General features: G+C 45.9%; 1 protein-coding gene across 5 annotated transcripts in view; it reads right to left on the reverse strand.

The window, feature by feature from the left end:
* ALK (ALK receptor tyrosine kinase) overlaps positions 1–24,834 on the reverse strand; it is a 942,963-nt gene that overhangs the window by 853,524 nt on the left and 64,605 nt on the right. For 3 of the 5 annotated variants that reach the window (XM_068232765.1, XM_068232766.1, XM_068232764.1), the window contains exon 1: positions 10,366–10,475. The exons of the other annotated variants lie outside the window; for them this stretch is intronic. The gene's annotated coding sequence lies outside the window, so the exon portion shown is untranslated. Of the gene's footprint in view, positions 1–10,365; positions 10,476–24,834 lie in introns of those variants that run through there. 5 annotated transcript variants of the gene reach the window in all.

Below are 24,834 nucleotides of genomic sequence, written 5' to 3' on the forward strand. Positions count from 1 at the left end.
GGCTCTGCCTCTGACACAGGAGACCTGGGTTCAAATCTCGGCTCTGCCTGTTCAGTAAGCCAGCACCTATTCAGTAAGGAGTTTCTTGGGCAAGTCTCCTTAATGCTGGGTACACATGGTGCGTTCCCGCACTCGATGCCCCGCTCTATTCCTGGCCGCTCGATTATTTTGGAGCATTTCCGATCGCATTTCGATGATTGTTAGGTCGATTCTTATGTAAAGTATGCCAAATCGACCTAACGATCCATCGAAATGCGAATCGGACATGTCAGAAATAATCGAGCGGCCGGGAATCGAGTGCGGAAACGCACCGTGTGTACCCAGCATAACACTGCTACTGCCTACTGAGTGCGCTCTAGTGGCTGCCTCACAAGCGCTTTGAGTCCGACAGGAGAAAGGCGCTATACAAATACTGCAATTATTATTATTTATTATTATAAGTCTTTTTTATGCAAACAACTTTACATGGTGAAAACTACGAGATTTTAGAATCATGGAAAATTCCCGACCACTCTCTTCTGGCAAAGGTTGCCCAAGACTGATCAAGCATATGCAAAAAATGCAATAAAGTGATTCTGTCCCACTGGGCTTCGCACCTCTTGTAAGTACCAAAAGGGGGGGGGGGGGGGGCTTCTAGAGGCAGACTACTACTTAAGCTTTAAGCGATGTGGGTCCTGCACTCTCATGCTATGGGACCGCTTGGGTTGATTAATCATCTCAACTTGCATGCTACCTTCATCCCTAGCTCCGGCTCTGGGCAAGTCCCCCTTCCTTGAATCCCCTTGCCCATGTTCATGTTTTGATCCCCTCATTTCTACTTATATAGCACACAGCCGTACTCACCATCCTTGAACTAGCATATTTGCACTCTGCATTTTTCTTGTGCCACACCTATTCTGTATGTTGTTGTTTTTTTTTCAACATAATGTACTTTCCTATTTACAACTACAATTCGGGTTAGCTGTATCCTCTGTTTACGTCTCGTCCATCACACCTTGACCTCCTGCAAAGCCTTCACTTTTGTGAAGGACCAGTGTCTCCTCTTTAACCACCTCACTTTTTAGCTTTAGGCCTCTTTGACAGTACGGCGTTAAAGTCGCACGTTAGGAAATGTTTCAACGCAGACCAGCGCACAGCGATCCTAAGTTTGTGCGACATTCACAGTGCACACGTTATGTTTGTGTGTAACGTGTGCCGTTATTAGAAAGTGCTGCATGCTGTGCGTTTAGCAATGAATCTGCTGTGTTATTTATGTTGCACATGCTCAGTAATTTTTTTTTCTTTAAATGTAACGCATGCGCCGTTTTCGTTCCATCGTGTGCGATGAAAACGGCGCACCAAGAGACGCATAAAGAAAGACGTCATAACATTTAACGCAGTGTTAAAGAACACACAATAACGTCCAAGTTAAAGTCTACATGCATTGCGTTAGGGCCGCGTTGTGCGACCTTAAAGGGAACCAGAGGGGAATGGGTTGTTAAAATAGACAAAGGCTTTTATACATACCTGGGGCTTCCTCCAGCCCCATAAGCCTGGATCGCTCCCACGCCGCCATCCTCCGCTTCCTGGAACCGCCGGTACCGGGCCCGTCACTTCCGGCGGACGCGGCCAATTGTCCGCATCACAGGGGCTCCCTCCATACCCGTACGCATGCGGCTGCGCAGTAGGCAGCCTCATGCGTACTTGTATAGAGGGAGCGCCGTGTGATGCGGAGAATCGTCCGCGTCCGCCGGCCGACTCGCGGCAATGACCGAACCCGGTGCCGGCGGATCCAGGCAGCAGAGGACGGCAGCGTGGGAGCGGTCCGTGCGTATGGGGCTGGAGGAAGCCCCAGGTATGTATAAAAACTTTTTTTGAACCTCTCTGGTTCCCTTTAACGTCGCACTGAAACGCAACGTCCTACTGTGAGGGCTGGAACCCACTAGAGCGATTTTTTGAGCGTTTGGGGAGCGCTTTGAATCGCTAGCTATTTCCCTAAACGCTCTGCCAATGTAAATAAATGTAACAAATTCCACAATTTGCTTATCGCAATCGCTACGATTGCGATAAGCAAAATCGCAATCGCAGGACATGCAGCATTTTGAAAGCGCTTGCGCTTCAATGTAATGTACTGAAGCGCTGGCAAATCGCTCATGAATCGCTACACATAGCGATTTGAGTGCGATTGCAAACTGTAAATAATATTATGATACATTGAAAGGACCAATCAGAATTAAAATCACTTATCGCAAATCTCTACACAATCGCTGGCAAAAAGTTTACACTTTTTAAAATCGATCCCAAAAACTCGGAAAACGCTCATGAAATCGCTTTTAAAAACGCTAGCGATTGTACTAGCGATTTGTAGTGGATTCCAGGCCTGAAAGAGGCCTCACACTGCCCCCATCACTTGGTATTCAAGCTCAGCCTTTTCCTATTCACAGTACTTGTCTACTCCTGCCCACACCTCAAGCCAACTGATGCTGGTACAAAGAATTGCTGCACATACTTCTTGTGCAGCATAGAATTGCCTGCAACGTTTATGTGCTTTTCCCTGTGCAACATGGTCTGTTAGACTTGTAAGCCAATAAGCTGGGCCTCAGACATGGTAGCCAATAACCTTCAGAACCGTGAGAGTCTCCTCCCCCTTCTCTCCACACAATGTATTCAGCACAGCGTTTCCATACTTCCCAAACCCTCTTGACATGCCGCAGCTGGGCAGCATTGTGTTGCAGGAAGCCTATGATACGAGCCGGCACTTTTGTGGGCGGAGTCTTACATCTGACCTTAAAGGGAACCTGAAGCGAGGAAAATTATTTAAAATAAACATATGATGTAGCAGCAAATGAAGATTACATACTAACCTCGCCGTCAGTTCCTCTCAGAAGCTCACCATTTTCTTCTTACAATGATCCCTTCCAGTTCTGACAATATTTTGTCAGAACTGAAATATACTACTGGCTGTCAGTTATATATCAGCAGCTGTCAGTTACAACTGAATGTGCAAGGTAATGTCCATGTTTCCCTGTGGCTCAAGTGGGTGATATTACAGTTTAACAGTGTGCTGACCAGGAAGCGGTTATGGGGTAATGGCCTTTTTGAAAATGGAGGCCAGAGAAATCCATTGATCCCAGTGGACAAATGGGATTCGGGAGAGGAGAAAGCTATTGAGGAGTAGACTACACAGGAGGTAAGTATGACCTGTGTATGGTTATTTTGATTTTTTATTTTCAGTTCAGGTTCTCTTTAACCTTCCTGGCGGTAAGCCCGAGCTGAGCTCGGGCTATGCCGCGCAGGAAGATATCTCAGCCCCTGGTGGGGCGATTTGTGCCATTTAAAGTGCTGTGCGCGCAGCTAGCACTTTGCTAGCCGCGCGCACAGCTTGATCGCCGCCGCTCTGCGGTGATCGCCCGCACGCAGCGGCAGAAGAGGCCCCCCCCGCCAGAGCCCTGCGCTGCCCAGACCAATGAGTTACGGGCAGCGCTATGGGCTGGATCGGAGGCGTCTGACATCAGGACGTCGGCTGACGTCCATGACGTCATTCCGATCGTCGCCATGGAGACAGGAAAAGCCCAACAGGGGAACGCGTTATATACGCTTTCCGCTGTTTGCTATTGATGCCGGCGACGATCGCACTAGAGGGACACATGCGCCCTCTAGTGGTGTTTCATGTAGCTACCACTCTGGTAGCTTTACATGAAACACAAAAAAAAAATGTTTTAAAAAAAGGATCTTTGCCTATTTGGCAAAAAAAATTAACCGCCAGGGAGGTTAAAGAGGAACTCCAGTGAAAATAACGTAATGAACAAAAGTGCTTAATTTTTACAATAATTTTGTATAAATGATTAAGCCAGTGTAATATCTTTCATTTCCCTGATTTACATTCTGACATTCATCACATGTCGACATTTTTACTGCTGGCAGGTGATGTCAGTGGTGATGGCTTTTTTGGCAGTTGGAAACAGCTGTTATTTCCCACAATGCAACAGGCTCCCACAGTGTGATGTCAGCACCATGGTCCTGACATCACACGGTGGGAGGGGTTTCACCACAATATCATCCATACAGAGCCCCCTGATGAGCCGTCTGAGAAAAGAAAACGATTTCTCATGGGAAAGGGGATATCAGCTACTGATTGGCATGAAGTCCTTGGTTACGTTTTCTCTTTAAAGCTTGGGACACACATTGAATTTTATTTGGCCAATCACTGACCAATGTTACCACCTCCATGTAGTATGAGAGCTTACCTCCACAATTTTGTCATAAAACCTGTTGGCCCTCATACTACATGGAGGTGGTAAAATTGGAAAACCATTGGTCAATCAAAATTGCATGTGTGTATCTGGCTTTAGAACTGGGCCAAAATCAGCATGAAGTGCACTTCATTGTCCAAATCTAAGCTGCATACAATTGACTTACATAAAATGAATGTCAGCCAGAATTCATAGCATCTCATTGACCCTCTGCATTGTGGAACACACAATGGTTTGCCGTATTTGGCCGCAGTTGAGCAGCGGAAAATTGAATTCTGTTGAAATACTGCATTACCGCGACTTAGTAATTTTAGCCCTATCACAGAAATTGAAAGCATTGCACCAATTGGCAGGGCTGGATTTCTGGAAAAGCCATAATTGCCTGGGCCTCGGGTGGCTACAGCCCAAGGGGGACCTGGATGGGAAATAGGGGTCCCTACATATGAAAGAGAAGGGTAAAAATGGGGAGCAACACATAAAAAAGGGACGTTGATGCCCAAGGAAGCTGTACATGAAAGAGAGGGGCTGCAGTACATGGATGATACACACGTCAGAGGGGGCTGGACATGAAATGGGAGGGGCTGCAGTACATGGATGATACACACGTCAGAGGGGCTGGACATGGAATGGGAGGGGCTGCAGTACATGGATGTTACACACATCAGAGGGGGCTGGACATGGAATGGGAGGGGCTGCAGTACATGGATGTTACACACGTCAGAGGGGGCTGGACATGGAATGGGAGGGGCTGCAGTACATGGATGTTACACACGTCAGAGGGGGCTGGACATGGAATGGGAGGGGCTGCAGTACATGGATGATACACACGTCAGAGGGAACTGGACATGGAATGGGAGGGGCTGCTGTACATGGATGTTTCACACGTCAGAGGGGGCTGCACATGGAATGGGAGGGGCTGCTGTACATGGATGTTACACACGTCAGAGGGGGCTGCACATGCAATGGGAGAGGCGCTGCTGCACATGGAGGAGGAGCCACAACATACTTGGCCTAAGGGCAGAAAAAGTATAAACCGGGAATATTCGGCCAATCAGAGAATGCAAAAACTGACCAGAAAAAGACTCCTCGGAAACTGGAAAAACGGGAATTCTGTAGAAATACAGCATTATCACAACTCTGCGATTTTCGCCCAATCATAGAACTTGGAAGCATTGGACCAATCAGAGAATACAGAGTCAACTCGAAAGTATCTAGCCAATTAGAGAAAGCAAAAATGCCCCCCCCCCCCCCCCCCCAAAGGCTCTTCAGGAATTTAAAATCCGCGGACACTGTAATCGCCCTTGACAGAAAATCGGAATTTCAGTAAAATTGGAAACCGGCATTTCCGACCATCCCAAACCCCCTGTATAGTTACCTGTCAGTGAACATCGTCCTGACGGGCAAACTGCGGCACATTAGGAATTTTTATATGTAAATGGGGCATTTAATTGGAAAGACATGCAAATCTCCAATCCTCCTGAGAAATCTCATTGCTCAGATTTTCTTTTCGTCCTTTTTATCCATTCCACAAGTATGTATGAAGTAAAGTATGAAAACAAATCTGCTACATTTGGTATTCTAATAAATTTGTCCTTGTGTTGCTGTTGCTGCATTTTAGGTGAATAATGCCACCGCCCGGGTCTCTCCTTCTGCAAGATGGATCTATCCGGCGTCTTGTTCTCCTTGTGGCCGCGGTTCTCTGGAATTTCAATACGGCCGCATTAAGCCCATTACATTCCTTCTCGGCTGCACGCTCCGGCGTGGAATATTCAAGGCTGTTCCTGCTAACAAGGCCTGTCAGAACCGCTTAGCGGGATCCTAGCGTGATAGAATAGGAGCTAAACCTCGTTGAGGATGATCGCTATCCAGCTGAGCGTGCTTAAAGGCTTGAGAAGATAGAGATCTTGTCCTGAGAAAGGCTAAACTCACCATTATTTACCGCTGCTCACGTAGATAACAGGTGAACCGTGCTATGGATTACCGTTAATAGCTGGTTCTATTACTCAGAGAGATGGGGGGGGGGGGGTGTTATAATCAGGAGATAAGTCAGTCCATGGAATGGTGTTATTGATTGGCTGTGTCACTTCGGTGGGGTTCACGACCCTGCCAGAGGATCTCATTAAGAGGTCTAATCAAATATTTTTTTTCCTTATGAGTGTAAAATGAGGGGTTGAATTCTGAGCAGTTGACTGCTGCTTAAGGTTAATTAGCTGAAGTACATTGACCTCCAGATGCCCCCTAATGAGAGCAGAAGCTCATTTATTAGATTAAAAGAGGACCAAAGCCAAGGTGAAATGGGCCAATGAACTTAAAGTGGACCTGAACTCACGCACAGGACAGAAAGAAAAACATAGAGAAATGTACCCTGTATGTATTTAGAGAGTTCTGACGAATCTGCCCATCATCACTAGATGTATAGCTACCTTTACTCATGCCCAACATTGGCAGATTAAGCTGCACTGATGAGATAATGGGCATCTGTGTACTCAATGTGCAATCTTATCTGAAAGCCTTTTTTGAAGGGTTGTTTTTTTCTTCTGCAAGATGTACTTGTCCACCAGTAGTGTTAATAGCCTGAATGTTCTCATAATGAATGGGATGTGGGCTGCACCAGATAGACTCACTGTTCCCGGAGTGAGCGCGGCCTTCTTTAGTCGGAACATTATAGGTTACTGTTTAATATGTTATCTGCAGGAGGGACGTTCCCAGGGATATTACTGATTACTCAGCAGCAGGCAGGGACAACATGAACCTGCCGGAGAGACATCGGCAGTCGCAAATAACTCTCAGGACCGCGTAGGGGAGGAGCGGATGAGAAGGGTGGCAACATGACTTGGCGCTGTACAGATTACTGACACTAATGCACAGCAAACGGGTCTTACTTATTCCCGGCAAGTCGATAACTACACAAATCGGTTAGAAGGTGCCGCCGCCATTAAGCTGCCGTCACGCTAAGGCAACATGTTCCAATCCCTGGAAAGAAATGAGCGTAAAAAGGGGTAATTTGCCATCTTGACTCAGCTGCGGAAATAATGCAAAAACGCAAATAAATAAGTAAAAGCTACGGTGACATTAAAATGGAATTATAAATAATTTCTAATGAGAGTTGCGGTGCATAAAAGGTTTAAAACCGGGACTAAAGCTTCCCAGTAAAAAAAAAAAAAAAAGCATTAGAGTAAGACGTTCCGTATAAACAGTAAATATCTGATGTTTATGTGCGCTGTAAAGCTACGCACAGATGGTAGATTAACGTGGCCTGAAGCCATCTTTCCTGGTCGTTTTCAGGTGACAGTTTAGGAGCAGGCGCTGTCACATGCTAAGCAGTCTGTTCTGTTCCATGGAGAGAGGAGGGCAATTTGTGAATAAAAATAAAACTATATTTGTCAAGCATCAAAAGCGACAGACCGTTAAACAGGAATGCTGGCAATGTCTGGGGACACCTGGTTAGCAAAATTCTGCCATATGTATAAGTTTGTGAACCCTTTAACCACTTGACGACCAGGGGATTTCTGTCTGATCTGTGCTGCGTGGGCTCTCCAGCCCGCAGCACAGATCAGAATTATGCCAGGGCGATCAGACTTCCCCCCTTTTTTCCCCACAGGGGGATGTCCTGCTGGGGGGGGTCTGATCGCCGCCGGCTTGCTGCGCTTTGCAGGGGGGGGGGGCTCTTCAAAGCCCCCCTCCGCAGCGTTTTCGGCGCTCCCCCCTCTCCCTCTGGGCAGCGCAGGACGGATATCCGTCCTGCGCATTGTAGGATAGGCTTCAGCCTATCATATGCCGGCGATCCCCGGCCAATCAGAGGCCGGGGATCGCCGATTTGCCTTACGGCGCTGCTGCGCAGCAGCACCATATGATGTAAACAGCGGGGATTTCTTCCCCGCGTTTACATTTTGCCGGCGAGCCGCGATCGGCGGCTCTCCGGCTGTTCACAGAGACACCCTCCGTGAACGGACATGGAAAGGCCGCTCGAAGTGGCCGTTTCCATGGAAACCCGAAGACGACCAGTTTACGCCAATCGGCGTTAGCTGGTCGTCAAGAGGTTAAAATGTTCTCAGAATTATATTAAAGCAGGGGTGTCAAACTCAAATACAAAGTGTGCTGAAATTGAGCTCTGGGACCAAGATGCGGGCCGACCTCGTTGTTTAGTGGCACCCTCACTCTCATATAAAATTCCCTGGAGTCTAATAGCCCCTTCCTTCCCCTATACAGTTCCTTGGTGTTTAGTGGTTTTCCCACCTTCCCTATACAATTCCCTGATGTTTAACTGTCCTCTTTCCCTCGCCTATAGTTACCTGGTGTCTAGTAGCCCCCTCCCTCTCAAATACAGTTTCCTGGTATCTAGTGCTTTCCCCCTCCCCAGATGGCTTCCCTGGTGATCTATTGGAGGGTAAATCCAATATAGCTTCTCTGGTGGTCTAGAGTGGGCCAAACATAATGCAAAGTGGGAAAGCCACCTGAGGGCCAAATGTGATGGCTGTGAGGGCCAAATATGGTGCCACGGGCCGGAGTCTGACATGTATGTATTAAAGAGAGTCTGAAACAAAAAAAATAAACTAAACAACAGATACTTAGCTATGGAGAGGGAAGGCTCTGGGTCCTATAGGGACTTTCTGTTCCTCTCCTGGTCCCCTAGTTGCACTGCTCGTCCCACCGAGGGACACCTTTAGACACACCCCTATGTACCATCAGCACCGCCCCACCACACCCCTATTTATATTCATATATTCAAAATCTTGTGGGTAGACAGTGATCTGTAATGAAAAGTAGCCTCCAATGATGGGCAGCTGACAAGCGGTGAATTCACCGCCTGCTAACTACTCTCCTGCACCAGCCGGGCACTAACCGGCGTTGTACAGACACCCCCCCCCCAACTGAGCGAGATGTGAACGCGGCCGCAGCCGTGCTCAGACTTAACATGTCGCATTCCTCCACCACCCAGTAACGCCACATGTGGTGTTACAACCGCTGCAATGTCGCTACACCCACATTGCACTGAAAGGCGACAGATGGGAGACTGAACTGCTTGGCAAGTGCGCAGTTCAGCAGTCCCTCTGAAAAGGGCTTAAGCCTCAAATGGCAGGTGGTAGTGAGCAGTAGATTGTAGTGTCAGGCAGGGCGTGATAGATTTTGATGGCAGGCAGATAGTGATCTGCAGTTTCTAGTGGCAGGCAAGTAGTGACAGGTAGTGAGTACAACTACTGACATAATGCATACCTCCCAACTTTTTGAGATGAGAAAGTAGGACACTTAAGCCACGCCCCTGATCACACCCGCGTCACACCCCTATTCACGCTTACCATAAAGATTCCTTAAAGTGAACCTTAAGTGTCCCAAAAAAAATGAGTTTTACTCACCTGGGGCTTACCTCAGCCCCCTGCAGCTGATCGGTGCCCATGACGAGTCGCTCTGATGCTCCGGGTCCCGCTGGCGGCCACTTCCGGTTTCGCCGTCAGGCTGGGGAACGCGGCTGATACTACGCGTTCCCAGCCAAGATAGCACCCCTATGCGGCCATATGTCCGCATACGGGTGCCTATGCGGACATATGGCCGCATAGGGGTGCTATTTTGGCTGGGAACGCGTAGTATCAGCCGCGTTCCCCAGCCTGACGGATCCTGACGGCGAAACCGGAAGTGGCCGCCAGCGGGACCCGGAGCATCAGAGCGACTCGTCGTGGGCACCGATCAGCTGCAGGGGGCTGAGGTAAGCCCCAGGTGAGTAAAACTCATTTTTTTGGGACACTTAAGGTACACTTTAAGAAAAATACGTTGTTTTATAATTCAAACCACACTGGTCCTTTGTATCCTGGTTCACTTTCCTTCATATTAATATTTTAAAACTAGTAATATATCAATTTAAAAGGATGGGAATATAGTTTATAGTCAATTAAACACATTTTTAGTAGAGAATTATATATATTTACATAGAAAGAGGGATAAAGTCCTGAAAGAGGGACAAATGAGGAGGAAAGAGAGACAGGGCTCCCAAAAGAGGGACAGTTGGGAGCTATGAGTTACTGTGTGTGACAAGCAGTGGGTGAGATAGTGCCAGGTTACAGTGGGTGCTCAGTCAACAGTCATAGTGATTGCACACCTGCAGTGGGTGGTAATGATGGTGTGTGCTGGTTTCACCTACCCCTCTCTGTTGGCTCTCCTCTCCCCGCTCTTTACCAAGCTGCCCTCCTCATCTCTATCTGGTTTCTCTCAATCCTCCTGGGCTCAGTCAGCACTGCAGGACAACGACATCTATGGCTGGCAAGAGAGGTGCAGCTTTCTACAGCCATCCTCACTGCTGCCACCTGCTGTCCATAAAGTGTACAGCCAGCCAGCCAGCGTCTGATTAGCTGCGTGGGAGCTCTACACACTAGGAGCTCCATGGGCGCAGGGAGCAGTGAGGGCTGGTGACTGGTGCACAGGGCTAGCAGAATTGCTAACGCTCAGCATTTTTGGAAGTGATTTTTCAGAACAATTTCAGACTTGTGCCTAGCGATTTTCTATTTATGCCTAGCAATTTTTGGAGCGTTTTGGTGTAGAATTTTTTTTTTTATTTCTGTACAGTTTGAGCTGGAAGTGTGCAGCTTTTTCTAAAAAAAAAAAATGCGGGTTAGCACTCGCGTTTGCGTTTCTCAAAAAAATCACATCGCTCTGGTGTGATGAATCCCACGCAAATACATTAGCCAAGCGTTTTTGAAAGCGCAAGAGTTTTTAAAAGCGCTCAGAAGCGTTCTAGGTGTGCCCCAGCCCTGAGAGAGGCTGCAGTGAAGGTGAAAGGCAGGTTCGCATTAATATTTTAAAAACATAATTTAATAAGAAGTAGGCAGGACAAGGGGGCAGGATCCACGTTTGTCCTGACAAAAACGGGATGATTGGGGGATATCGTTTAAGAAAAACCCACTTCCAGTAAAAGCAACCAGAAGCAACAAAAATTAAATACACTGAAAGACATTAAAAGCTTGAGCCGTAAACGCTGGCGTTCATAAAAAAAGTTGATGTTCAAACGAGACCAGAAGAAATACTCAAGTGGGCTGCAAAAAAATTAGTCTGATACTCACCTATTAACCACCCTAGCGTTCTGGACGAGCTGAGCTCGTCCAAGAAAAAGTTGCTGTTAGTGTTTAGGACGAGCTCAGCTCGTCCAGCGCTGTCCCCACTCACCAGCGTGCACAGCGTGATCTCCGCCGCCTCCTCTGTGCTGCTGCGGCTGCTGCGGGGCTCCCTCTCCCTCCTGCTGGCTCTGATCGCCGGCGCCAGGCTCCCCAGGCTCCTCCGATCCTCCGGTCCCCGCTCCCCAGGCTCCCCCGATCCTCCGGTCCCTGCTCCCCTCCTCTCCGCAAGCCTATGGAGATCCGGCAGTCAGGGAAGATGGCGTAGCCCAGCCACTTCCTCTGACGCCGGCTCCTGCGCCCCCTAGTGTCCGTCGCGGCGACTGCATCATTGGATTACATAGGTACACAAACTCTATGTAATCCAATCATGCTACAGTAATTCAAAAAGTTGTTTGCACAAACACAAACACCTGTCAGCTCTCAATAAAAGCCCTGAACAGTTACTGGCTCTCCCTCTTTCAGAGTCCTCAGCGTCCAGTGTTAGTCTGTTTACAGCTATCATCTGTGATTTCTGTGCGATTTCTGTGCGATTACTGCTTTTTTTCCAGCCTTAGCTTCGTTCATATTACTGTCAGATTGCGTATTGCTTTCCGTCTTTTTCAAGACGCTGTGATCCCTGTGCGTTTGCTTTTGCTGGTTTTTTTTGTTTTTTTTTTTTGTCGCTGCTCGTGACCCCGTACCCTGCTTGGGGTCATGGCCTCGTCCTCCCGGAGGCGTGTGCGTGACGAGGAGTTGTTGGATGTCCTCGAGGCAAGCGACAGCGAAGACGAGCTCCTAGAGGAATCGACAGACAGCGATGTTCCCGGTAACCTGTCTTCGGAGACGGAGACCAGTGATGAGGAAGCCGAGGAGCCAGTGACGGTCGCACGCACCTGGTGTGAGCTGGGGAGCCCCACTCAAGCTCCGCCACCCAGGTTCCCCTTCACAGGGGCACCCGGGCAGAAGATCGCGTGCGACGAGAGTCCGCTGTCCTTTCTGGAGCTCTTCCTGACTGATGACGTCATCCGCAAGATTGTTGAGGAGACGAATCGCTATGCAGCGCAACATCAGCAGGGATCTTCTCTACCCAGGTTCTCGCGGAGCAGGAAGTGGGAACCTGTGACCAGCAACGACATCTGGGTGTTCCTGGGGCTCGTCATCCTCCAGGGAGTTGTTGGTAAGCCGCTGCAGAAGTGGTACTGGACCACTAATAAGATCCTCAGTACGCCCTTCTTTGGATCTGTTATGTCCGAGCCACGGTATACCCTCATCATGAAGTATTTGCACTTCGGAAACAACGAGGAGTTTGATGAGGCCACCCATCCCGCACCCAAGCTGAAAAAAATTTGGGACATATACCAGATGATTGTTGCGAACTTCAAGGCTGTGTATGTTCCAGATCGCGACATCACGGTTGACGAAAGCCTCATGGCATATAAGGGGAGACTGAGCTGGGTGCAATTTATTGCCTCAAAAAGGGCACGCTTTGGGGTGAAGTCGTATATGCTCTGTGAGGCAAACTCCGGGTACATCTGGAACTCTGTAATTTACACGGGCAAAGGCACCAAATTTGCCCCTCAGTTCAGCCAGTTTGGGTGTGCCACCTCCTCTGTCCTAACCCTAATTGAGCCATTGCTGGATCAGGGGTACTGCCTGACGACAGACAATTTCTACAGCTCCCCTGAACTTTTTGATTACCTGGTCCAGCATAAAACCGATGCCTATGGTACCTTGAGGGCTAACCGTCGGAATCTGCCGCCGGCCTTTTCTGCCAGGAAGCTGAAAAAGGGGGAGGTCGTTGCCTGGCAGAAAGGCAAAATGATGGCTCTAAGGTGGAAGGACAAACGTGATGTCTGTGTCCTCAGCACTATTCATAATGCCGAGACTGTCCGCACCACCAACAGGAGTAAACAGGAGGTGGATAAACCCAAAGCCATACTGGATTATAACAACACTATGGGGGGTGTGGACAGGGCTGATGGAGCCATGACTTTCTATCCGGCTGTCCGCAAGCAGCAGCGGAAATATTATAAAAAAAATTTCCGCCACTTACTTGAGCAGTGCTTGTGGAATGGCTATGTGCTCTACAAGAAAAGGTGTGTAAGGCCTGTACCCCACCATGACTTTGTCTGGCAGCTGACGGAAGCAATCTGCACGAAGTACCCCGCACCAGAGTCAACATCTAGACCGGGGCGCAGGGCATCATATGTCGTGAATCCGGCACGGCTTTCAGGGAGACACTTTGTGGAGTACTTGCCACCGACCCCACAGAAAGCAAACCCTACAAGAAGGTGCGTTGTTTGCTGCAATAAGAAGGACAAGGATGGCAAAAAGATGCGGAAGGAGACCCGCACTTACTGCCCAGATTGTGACGTGCCACTTTGCGCATTACCATGCTTCAAGATCTACCACACTAAAGAAGTGTTCTAAGGTACACTTGTAGCCTGTATAATTTTGTTTCTGCCTTCATTTATTTATTTCTGCATTGATTTATTTATTTCTGCATTTTCTTTATATTTCTGCATTGAGGAAAAATGCAAGGTATTTCAGTTAGTTATTCATAAATTTTATTTTATTTTTGACAAGAATTAGTGTTTGACACTTTTATTATACTCAGAATGTATACTAAACTCTTGCTTGGCTCATTTTGGTAAGTTACAGGAAAAAGGTGCTGAAAATTAAATGTACCGCTTTTTGCACAGAAATCCTTGGGAATCAGAACGCCGAGGTGGTTAAGAGTGAAGGCTCTGGATCCCATAGAGCCTTCCTGGCCCTCTCTGCTTTTTCTCGGTCCACCACCGGAATCTGGTGAAGTTATTGACACCCACTTGACACCCCCCCTTGACAGCCACTAGGCCCCAATCCTACTTTGGCTGTATGAAACAGCCCTTACAGTACAAAAATGAAAAGTAGTCTTTATTTTAAAGAGGAACTTTAGCCTAAACAAACATACTACATTAGTTATGTTAATTAAAATAGATAGGAAATATAATCTCTTACCCATCATGTATAAAAAGAATAAGCAAATGTTTGTGATTTCATGAGGGCAGCCATCTTTTTGGTTAAAATGAGGTGACAGGAAGCATGAGATATAGTTCCAACTGTCCTGTGTCCTGATCACCCCTCCCAGCTGCGCGTGCTAGGCAACAAGAATAACAACATCAGAAATTGCATCATGTTTTGCACAGCATTAGGGGAAAAATGCCCAGGCAGATTTCTTTGATGGGCAGAGCTTAGCTTCTTTCCAGCTAAAAATGAGGCTTGGGTAAGAAAAACAAAGTTCTGATGCTGTGAAACTGCTAAAGAAACACCAAGCCTTTTCAATGCTGCTGAGTAGATTTTTAGTCTAGAGGTTCACTTTAAGTAGGACTAAAGCTGCAAAAAAGATTGTTGCGGCTCTCGGGCTCTGACACATGCTGATGGCAATTATTTTAGCAAAAGTGGAATTTCACGTCAGATGTATTTCTTTGGGTTAAAAGTATCCTCTAACAAAGTCAGCTGAATGGAAGAGAAGACCAACAGTTCACGCACTGAATAATTAATCCCGGCGGACGCAGAAGTCCAATAACACATTTACTTAATTATGTCTATATCATTACTATTAGAGGAACGCTGCAAAATATTATTTTTTATCCCGCGTCTCTTCGCAACCTTTTATACAAATGAAGGGGCTGAATATTGAATTTTCCGCTGGCGGAGAGTGACTGGCGGAATGGGGGAAGCGTTGCCGTCGATGCACCGCGCAATCGGATTTGCATTTTAATCATCCATCTGTGGCACTGCGCTCTCTGCATTTGTGCAATAAGTTATATTAAATGATTAATAAAAAGCAAAGAGGATTATTGGAGATCCATAGGAAGGCACCACCCAACTGTCAATCGATGAGACGGATCAAAGGGGAAGTGTTATAAATCTGGAAATCAAATATAAAACCCTCCACGTTAATCTGAGTCAATAGGCAAATTAAAAGAAGACTCCACTTTCGTTAATAAGTGATGCAACGTTTGTCAGTGCTAAGCTGTCCACTTTGTGATCTAAAGCCCCAATCCTGCAGATATCTCATCATATTGTTATTATGTATTTATATAGCACTGACATCTTCTGCAGCACTTCACAGAGTACATAGTCATGTCACTTCAGAGGAGGTCACAATCTAATCCTACCATAGTCATAGTCTAATGTCCTACCCATATTATTATTATGTATTTATACAGCACTGACATATTCTTCAGCTTTTTACAGAGCACATAGTTGTGTCACTGACTGTCCTCAGAGAAGCTCACAATCGAATGGTGCCATAGTCATAGCCTAAAGTCTTACCCTATTATTATTATTATGTATTTATATAGCACTGACATGTTCTGCAGCACTTCACAGGGTACACAGTCATGTCACTGGCTGTCCTCAGAGGAGCCCACAATCTAATCCCTGCCACAGTCATAGTCTGCTGTCCCTCCTGGAGCTTTCATCAATCCGTCTGTCCTCTTCCGGTGCTGCGCTGATGTCACTGCCCCTGCACCATATAGAGTTATATGTGTGAGCTAAATCGGCAATACTATCTAGCCAACACTTTCAGCTCTCTATGGCCTGGGTGGTCACTGAGGAACCATAGAGAGGTGGATGGGCAGGCAAGATTGCACCAGCGCAGTGACAGTATAGAGAATGGGCAGATGGTTCGGCTGAAGCTCCAACAGTCCAGGATGGTCAGAAGAGAGACGGAGAAAAGAGTGGGTATCCTGAACAATTTACTGCATTCTACTATATGTCACTACAGTAGAAATCTGAGAGCAAAGAAAGGAAAAAAAAAGATACATACCTGACTGGGGCTTCCTCCAGCTCCCTTCAGGCTCATGGGTCCCTTGCCGTCCTCCCAGGCTGCCTGGATCCTCCACTAGGCGGCCCAGCAATTCATCCGGTCTGGGGGGATACTGCACATGCACAGTGTAGCTAGACACTCGCCATCGCGCTCCCACCGCTGGGTGCGTTTTGCGCCTACGCAGTAGTACTGCAGCTACAGGAGCATGACGGGAGAGGGTGCACGGCCTGACTGCGGCCTTCGGCGACTGGACTTGACTGAATGAATTATCAAGACGCCAAACGGAGCATCCAGGAAGCCTGGGAGGACTTTGAGGGACCGATGAGCCTGAAGGGGACTAGAGGAAACCCCAGGTATGTATCCTTTTTTTCTTGGTCTCATGTACACTTTAGGTGCCAGAGGTAGGAAAAAGTGCATCAAGTTTGGCTAAGACTTAAATATTCTTTATCTCTTCACTTCCTGGATGTAGCCCAGACTTACCTTAACTAATACGTTTAGTGTATATACTGTCAAGCTCCCGCTGTTTCTTCATCTTATTTCCATGTAAGACAAAGCTGGTAATCGATTCTGGATTCCCCCATAATTCCCATCCACTCGTGTGTGCCAATCACACTTCATATTCCCAGATCTGCCGTCAGAACGCGGACGAGGAGATGCCAGTCACACCCCCCTCCCGCGGCGGCCATTTCTGAGACTAATGCACTGACTTGTCAGGCGCTCTAACAATATTCCATTAGGATTGACTGGTAAATGTTATGTTTGCCATCCGAGGCTTCGAGAAAATAGAAATCTGAAGCATAAAAGAATTATGGCGGGTATCAATGAGACGGAACGTTGTCATAAACTTCTATTCAGACATCATTTAGCTGCGGCGGGAAAGTACGGGAGTCCATTGTGGCTAAATGCAGTGCAGGAATACATGATAGGTAATGCTCGTCTCTGGGCAAATAGAAAAAAATAACCATTTAATGCAGTTGTGTATTGAATGATTAAGTGATTTCTTTTGTTCAGCTTTCATCTATCTAATTCTGTCTCCATGCTGGCATCAAGTTATCTTCTGCACATTCTGCACTTACAGCATGAGGGGAGGGGCTGCACTGTGAACCAATAAGGAAGGGCTGCACTGCAAGCCAATAAGAAAGGGCTGCACTGCGAGCCAATAAGGAAGGGCTGTACTGCTAGCCAATAAGGAAGGGCTGCACTGCGAGCCAATAAGGAAAAACTGCATTCCGAGCCAATAAGAATGGGTTGCACTGCTAGCCAATAAGAAAGAACTGCACTGCAAGCCTAAAAGGAAGGGCTGCACTGTGAGCCAATAAGGAAGGCCTGCACCGTGAGCCAATAAGAAAATCCTGCACTGTGAGCCTATAAGGAAGGGCTTCACTGTTAGCCAATAAGGAAGGGTTACATTGCGATGCAATAAGGAAGGGCTTCACTGCGAGCCAATAAGGAATGGCTACTCTGCGAGCCAATAAGGAAAGGCTCCACTACAAACCAATAAGGAAGAGTTGCTCTGTGAGCCAATAAGGAAAGGCTGTATTGCACGATGCTGTCAGTCTATGAGTGTAAGGCCCGGGGCCTACTATGAGCAGTTTTCCGATTTCTGAAAGCACTTGTGATTTTCGAATATGTAAAACACCACACTTTTGTGCACATTTCATGAAGGAAGCCCCAGATAAGTATAAATCCTTTCACCCTATTGACTCAGGTACACGTTAAACTATATGCACCCAATTTACTACTAGACAGATTTGGTAAAGGTGCACACTAATTATATAATCTTGATTGTACAATCTTACTATATCTACGTAGTAGAGCGGGTCGTGTTGGCGGGAATTCGCACTGTTTACGGAGAGAGAGAAGGAGGGGAGGAAGCAAATTTGCTAATTAAGTTTGGAAAACGTCCATACATTTTAAACATTTTTGCTAATTTAATATTTAATCACTTTGTACAGCAGCGCTTAATTTATTCCCATTCGGCCTACATCAAATGCGCTATATTTTAAACCAAAGTTCAAAGCCAGCGTTACTAAAAATAACTACGAACGATTCCCCATAAGAGAGTGTCTCACACTCCCCCCCCCCCCCCCCTCCTTCTAAGATTCTTATAGATGAAAAATGTAGATATTATAAAGTGAGCAGATTTTTTCAAGGTTTTCTACGCATCAGCTTCACCCTCAACTGCACAAGTTACATAGCTCACCCCGACAGAAATTCAAATATGACCCCAGAGAGTGCTGGTTACCTGGAGTGTGTGTCCGCTTCCAAAACATCTGTAGATCACTCACTGAGAGGTAGAGAACACTAGAAACCTCTCTGTACATTTCAAGGTATGCAAACACTAATTCAGGATTACTAAACACAAAAGGCTGAATGAGTGGATCAGTTTTCTGATTACAGCAGGTGTGTATGAAAAGCGGCAATGCGTCCTGCTTTGTGAGGCCGATTCCTCATGCAGGAATAAATATGTTAACGGAGACTCTGAACCTTGGACTATGCAAAAAAAGTAAAAAAAAAAGTACTGATTTCTTAGAATACAATTTTATATTAAATTACAAAATACCTGATCGGATGTAATCAATCATCTCAAATACACACTAAAAACAGTTTATGATTGATTGTGATCATTACTTCAGCATATGAAGAGTAGGGATTACCCTGCCTAGGAGAACTCATGGAGAAGCATGTGATCAGTTTGATCAGTTGATATATTTGTAAGGCTCTGATTTGCTCGTCATGATCATGTGTTAAACCAGGAAGTCATTGCAGCAAATCAGAACCTTATAAATCTATCAGCTGACCAAACTGATCACAACCAAACTGAGTTCTCCTAGGCAGGGCCATCCCTAATGAAGAGCTCTTCCTGCTGCATTCCAGTACTTGTTAGTGCAACTGAAAGCAAACAATCAACTATGTCTGGCAAATCACTGTGAAAAGACTTCAGGGAAAAAGCTGTGGACTGAATTGACACAAGTCAAGGGATTTTAAGTTACGGGAATTAATGGAAAAGAGTGGTCACATGCATGTGACAATAAATATTACAAATAATCCACAAATGTGGCTTGTGTGGGAGGATTGCAAAAAAAAAAAAAAAAAACACTACCCAAGAAAGGCCACATTCACTAAACAGCAGTACGCAGCATAAAGTGTGTAAAGTCTTACCACGTGTAATGTAATCATTTATGCTTAAATTAACCTTACCAAAACACACCTTAAAGTGGAGCTGTCAGCCAATACTATCTCAGAAAAAAAACACATACATACTGTAAGTAGATAAATACTTGCTGCACTTACATACCATATGTATTGCACTGTCCACATTTTGATTTAAAGTGGACCCAAATTAAAAATACAAGATTTCTGAAATAAAATCTATTTTCTAAATTATAATGATAAATAGCTGCCTTTTTTTCAGCTGCATGATGACAAATATAAAATATTTTACATTTATTGGAGGAACCCCTCCCTTCCTTACATATTGCCAGGACAGAATCCGGCAGACTGGTGGAGGAGATAAAAAACAAAACACAGGCTGCTACTGATGATGTCACACGGGAGGTGATCTCAGCTTGTGTGAGATTTCACATAGACGACGCCCTTGTGAGGGAGGGTAGCTGATGACAAACACACCCATGACCTAAAACCTCCTACTAAGCTCAGAAGTAATGGCTGCCACCTGTATAACCCTAGTTATGAAAAGAGAAGGGTGAAAAGCATGCACTGAAATGCTCATAGGCTTAAAAGAGTGTTTATTTATCTTTGTATGTGTCTGAGTGGTGCAACTAAATATTTTGAATTAAAAAAATGTTTGGTTTGGGTCCGCTTTAAGCAATTTTTCTATAGTATAAAAAGAGAAAATCCTGGTTAGGATTTTCCATTTTGTCTGTGTCTATTCTTGAAGCCAATACTGACATAATTTCCTCACTTACTCAGTCTGTGTATCATTGCCCGCCCCCTCCCAGTATTCAGACAGTCTGAGGGGAAAGTAAAGAAGAAAAAAAGAAAACCCAGCATGCCCTGCAACTTCCTTTGTGCGGCAGATAAGAGACAGGGAAACTGTGGAATTAAGTTTTATGGAGAAGAAAAATAAAACTGATTTTTAACTTTTGGATTACCTGGTTAGCATGCTTATTACTTGTTTAACAGATGAAAATAAAGAATTGATTTTTGATTTTATGCCCGACAGTTACACTTTAAAGATTCTAATGTCAAATGAAAGTGTTATGTTCAGGTGGGACCAAAGTCAATTTATTTAGCTCAACAGCAAAGTGTTTATCTGGTAGAAAGCCAATGAAGCTCACGATCCAAAGAACAGCATGTCTACAGTGAAGCATGGTGGTGGTACCAGACCTGCTGTGAGGGAGTTCCTTCTCTACTACAGGTAGTGAGATATTTATCAAAGTAGAAGGAAAAACGGATGAGGCAAAATATTCTTCAGAAAACATGCAGCCTTGTGATTGTCAATAGTGTAGATTGTAATGGATAATTTTGGTTTCGTGATTTTTTGCAACTATGATTCTGAAGTGATGATGAGCAAAAATGCCAATATTACTTTTGCAATAAATTGCGCAAAAATAATGTTAAATTCGACTATCGAGCAAACATTCCATTGAAAATCATTTTGTAATAAATTTATGATTTTTTTAAATTTTTCGCAATTTTTGGTGGTAAAAACAAATATTTTTTTTGTGTTTGCGCTGTAAAAACAACTTTTTACGTTTTCCTGGTGAAAATAACGGTTATCTCATTTTCACGAATTTACCCATATTGCGAACATATAATGTATTTTTGCAAAAATGTTCTCTGAACCGAAAACTTCCATTTTCGATGCGAGCATGGAATCATCACTGATTCTGAAATTTTTTTTCCCGCTCAATGATTCTGTTTTCTTTTGCGACTGTATCTTTCACTAGGCTGTTTTAAGCTGCATTGAGTAAGCTGGAAAAATATTTGTTTGCGTTTGTCTTCATTCCACGCTGCAAAACAATAAAATGTGACTATTCTGAAGGTGGTGATTCGTTTCTCTAAAGCGACTGTATATATTGCAGGAATGAATAGCAGGCATTCCTTCAGCTTCATTACTTTGTTTTATATGCACATAACACACAATCATTCCTACAGAACTGGCGGATGGAAGCGTCTGAATCTGTTGCCAGTTAGCGGGGTTGGAGCAGGTGTTGTTCCCACTATATGGTGCTTCTTGCGGCTTTGCAGCGTTGCAGCGCTGAACTTATCCAAGTAGATTGAATGACACAGCTCTATGTTGGGCATAGAAATGCATGTAGCAGTGCATTGTCAGAACACAAGTGTCTGATGCCAGTGCATATCACTGATGCGCCAGAAATCAGCTCAGCAATGCCACAATTTGCCTAGGCGCTTACTGTTTTCAAGGTTACTGAATGGGATCTGTGCACAGTAAGGCCTAGAGCCCACTGGCAGTGCTTTCTGGGAGATTGGGAAATGCCCGCAATTTTTAAATGCTGTTTGGCTCTGCATCCATCAATGCGATCAAGAGGAGAAAGGGGGGAGGGAGAAGCGCTCCAATCGCAAAATATATCAACAGCAGAATGAGGGGAAAGTGAGAGGAGCGGGAAGGCTCTAAGCGGATTCAGGTCCTTTCCTCTTCTCAGGTGAGCAAGTAACTTTTTTCTTGCTCCGCTATGTTTATCCTTTAACATTGGGGATGGAGTGCTGCCATGAGTGGCTGTAATGTATAATTAGGGGAATTGGTCCTTTTTGACAAAAATGATGAAAAGTAGGCCTTCCTAGGGCCGTCCATTCAGCCCTCATAGAACACTTAATAGCAAGGCCTTCGTATCCAAGATACCGAAACAATATTTTGCAGTTCAGAAAAAGTTCAAATGTTTATTTGCACAAAATACCAAAATAATCTTCATAGAAAAATGTATTCAATCCATTAGTCTTTTTAAAACACATACAAGTACAACTCTTCATACGGTCAATGATATAGCAGATTTCTAGATGGAGACAGAAAAAAATACTTTTTTAGGCCTATTTTGTGGTTTCTTGGATATGAAGTCCTTGCTACGCTAATAATAATTCTAATTGGGTGTTAGCAGGGGCGTAACAATAGACCCTGCAAGTAATGCAGCTGCAGGGGGGGCAGGAAGCCGCAGGGGGCCCATGGGGGGTTTCTTTTCCCTGTCCTGAGAGACTGACAACTAAGGGCACAGAGAAAAAACGTCTGCTCTCTGCACAATTGTTCTAATGACTGCATCTGCTCAGTCACTGATAACGAACCATACAAAATTTTGTAGACAAAGATTTGCACACAGTCCCTGTTCAGTGTTCAGAAGGCTCTTGTGTAGAATGCCCAACCCCCAACCTCTCTACCCCTCCCAAAGTGCTGTGTACTGTAGACATTGAGGTTGGCCCGCGACTAAGTCCCAGGGTTCAATTTTGGCCCACTTTGTATTTGAGTTTGACACTCCTATTCTAGAGGCTTAACACTTCCTCCCCGAGACCACTGCTTGGATGCTGGGACCTTGTGGACAGGGGCGTAACTAGGTGCGAGCCCCCTTGCAGAAATACTGAGTACCCCTCCGGCCAGCTCGGGCCGTTTTGGGGGGCTGGAGGGGTCGCAGCATGAGGGGAAATCCATGCTGCACTTCAGCGGGGAGGGGGGACGGTCCTCCCCCTCCCTCACTTCGGGCTCTCCCCTCCAGCATCAATACGATTGTGTATGCAGGCGGCGGGGCAGCGGTAGATACATACCTTCCGTGCGCTCCAGCATAGATGTTCCTCTCTAGCTTCTGATGCGACTTCCTGTATAAACAGGAAGTTGCGTCAGATACTAGAGGGAGAAACGTCCACGCTGGAGCACATGGAAGGTATGTATTTGCCGCTGCCCCGCCGCCTGCATATACAATGATGCTGGAGGGGAGAGCCCGAGGTGAGGGAGGGGGGGACCGTCCCCCCTCCCCGCCGAAGTGCAGCATGGCTTTCCTCTCATGCTGCAACCCCTCCACCCCCCAAAACGGCCCCGAGCGGGCCCCCCCCCCCCCCCCGCCGGGGCAGGGGCTGCAGGCCCTATTGTTACGCCAGTGCATGTGGAGGTTGGAGGGCATGCTCCTGTCCGTGAACAAGCGTGCAGGCCAGCTTGCGCCTGTGCAGTAACTCGGAGCCCCTAGGCAGAAAAATCCAAGCCCAAATGGCTCTGTGCTACTGCACAGGAGCGAGCTGTTCTGCGTCTATGTTCCCATTGACAAGCCCTTGTTAACGTTCTTCAGGGGGTCCCAGTGCTGGAACAGAGAGGTGGAGGGGGGCTAAGGTGAGTACTTTATGTAACTTTTCCCATTTTAAAAGTCACAGGTATCCTTTAAAACGTAAAATTACAGCCCTCACATTAAAAACAAGAATACAAGACTCCAGGAAAGTTCTATACATCATTACTGCTTTGAATAGAATGAATAATCTCTTAAAGTGGACCTGCACAAGACAGAAGGGAAACATACAGAAATGCACCTTGTATGTATTTAAAGAGTTTAGCCTGTCTAATTCCTCCTCATCAGTGACTAATCACAACTATAATTTAATCTCTCAGCGGTGTTCGTTGGCTGCCTCGGCAGAGCAGCTAATTTGTAAACACAGGATGTTACTCCTATGTCTGCTTCCATGAAAGCAGGAAGTAGACACACTGCAGATTTATTGCAAGATTTGAATCAGCTGCAACAAAGAAATGTTTTTCTTTAAAGGTTATTATGCTGTTGCTTATCCTTTAGAGCAGAGAGAAAGTTCTGAGTTCAGGTCCCCTTTACGTTTATTTTCAGTTCAGATTTGCTTTCGTACCAGTGGAGTTGTGAAACACCTTGGTTTGTTTAAAGTTGCAGGAGCCACAAAATCCTGACTTTTAGAAATCTGTCATAGCGGACTATAAGCAAGGTAAAAAAAGGTATTAAAAAATAATTGCAATAACTGACATCACTGGGGGATACTGGAGCTCCCCCCTTACTCTGTAACTGGTCTCCTTATTGCTTCTTAAAATCCTTTATCTCCCCCTCTAGTCTTCTTACCTGTGTGATGTGACAACTTTATGGGCCCATTATCCCTGGCAATTGCCTGTAGCCACAGAAGAAGCAGCAATTCTGCGATGTGTTTGGAGTGACAAGAGGTTCCTCTGCGGTCATCCGTCTTCTGACAGACGAAACGATCAATCGTGTCTGATGTCTGTACAGACGCCCGCCTCTTTTGCACCCCCGAAACACGGGTGACAGACAATCACACACAGCAGGATTTTTCAACTGATGCATTGTCCTAACTGTAGAGATACACTTGTGTCTCCCCCCCCTTTCCCTTCTTTTGGGGCTGTATGTCCAGCTCAAGTGATCCAAATCTGCATGAACTGCCTTTGAGTGCCAGAAAACTGTCAGCTGAAACAATCAAGAATGACCATTTCAGAAAGCAAAACAGCCTGTGTGGTGTTTCTAACCTGCCCCAATATAAGCTCCTCCTCAACATTAATTACTTTCTAACACCTAACCTGCCCCTAATATAAACTCCTCCCCCAAAATTAACACCCTCCAAACCCACCCCCAATATTAACTTCTCCCCTAGCATTAACTCTTTACTAACCCTACACCCTCCCCATTTAAATTCCTTACCCAACATTAGCTCCTTCCTGACACCTAATCCTAGCCTGCCTCTAATATAAACTCCTCCCTCAATATTTACTCCTTTCTAACAC

The sequence above is a fragment of the Hyperolius riggenbachi genome, chromosome 4 (genome assembly GCF_040937935.1).
Source record: "Hyperolius riggenbachi isolate aHypRig1 chromosome 4, aHypRig1.pri, whole genome shotgun sequence".
Classification (NCBI taxonomy): domain Eukaryota; kingdom Metazoa; phylum Chordata; class Amphibia; order Anura; family Hyperoliidae; genus Hyperolius; species Hyperolius riggenbachi.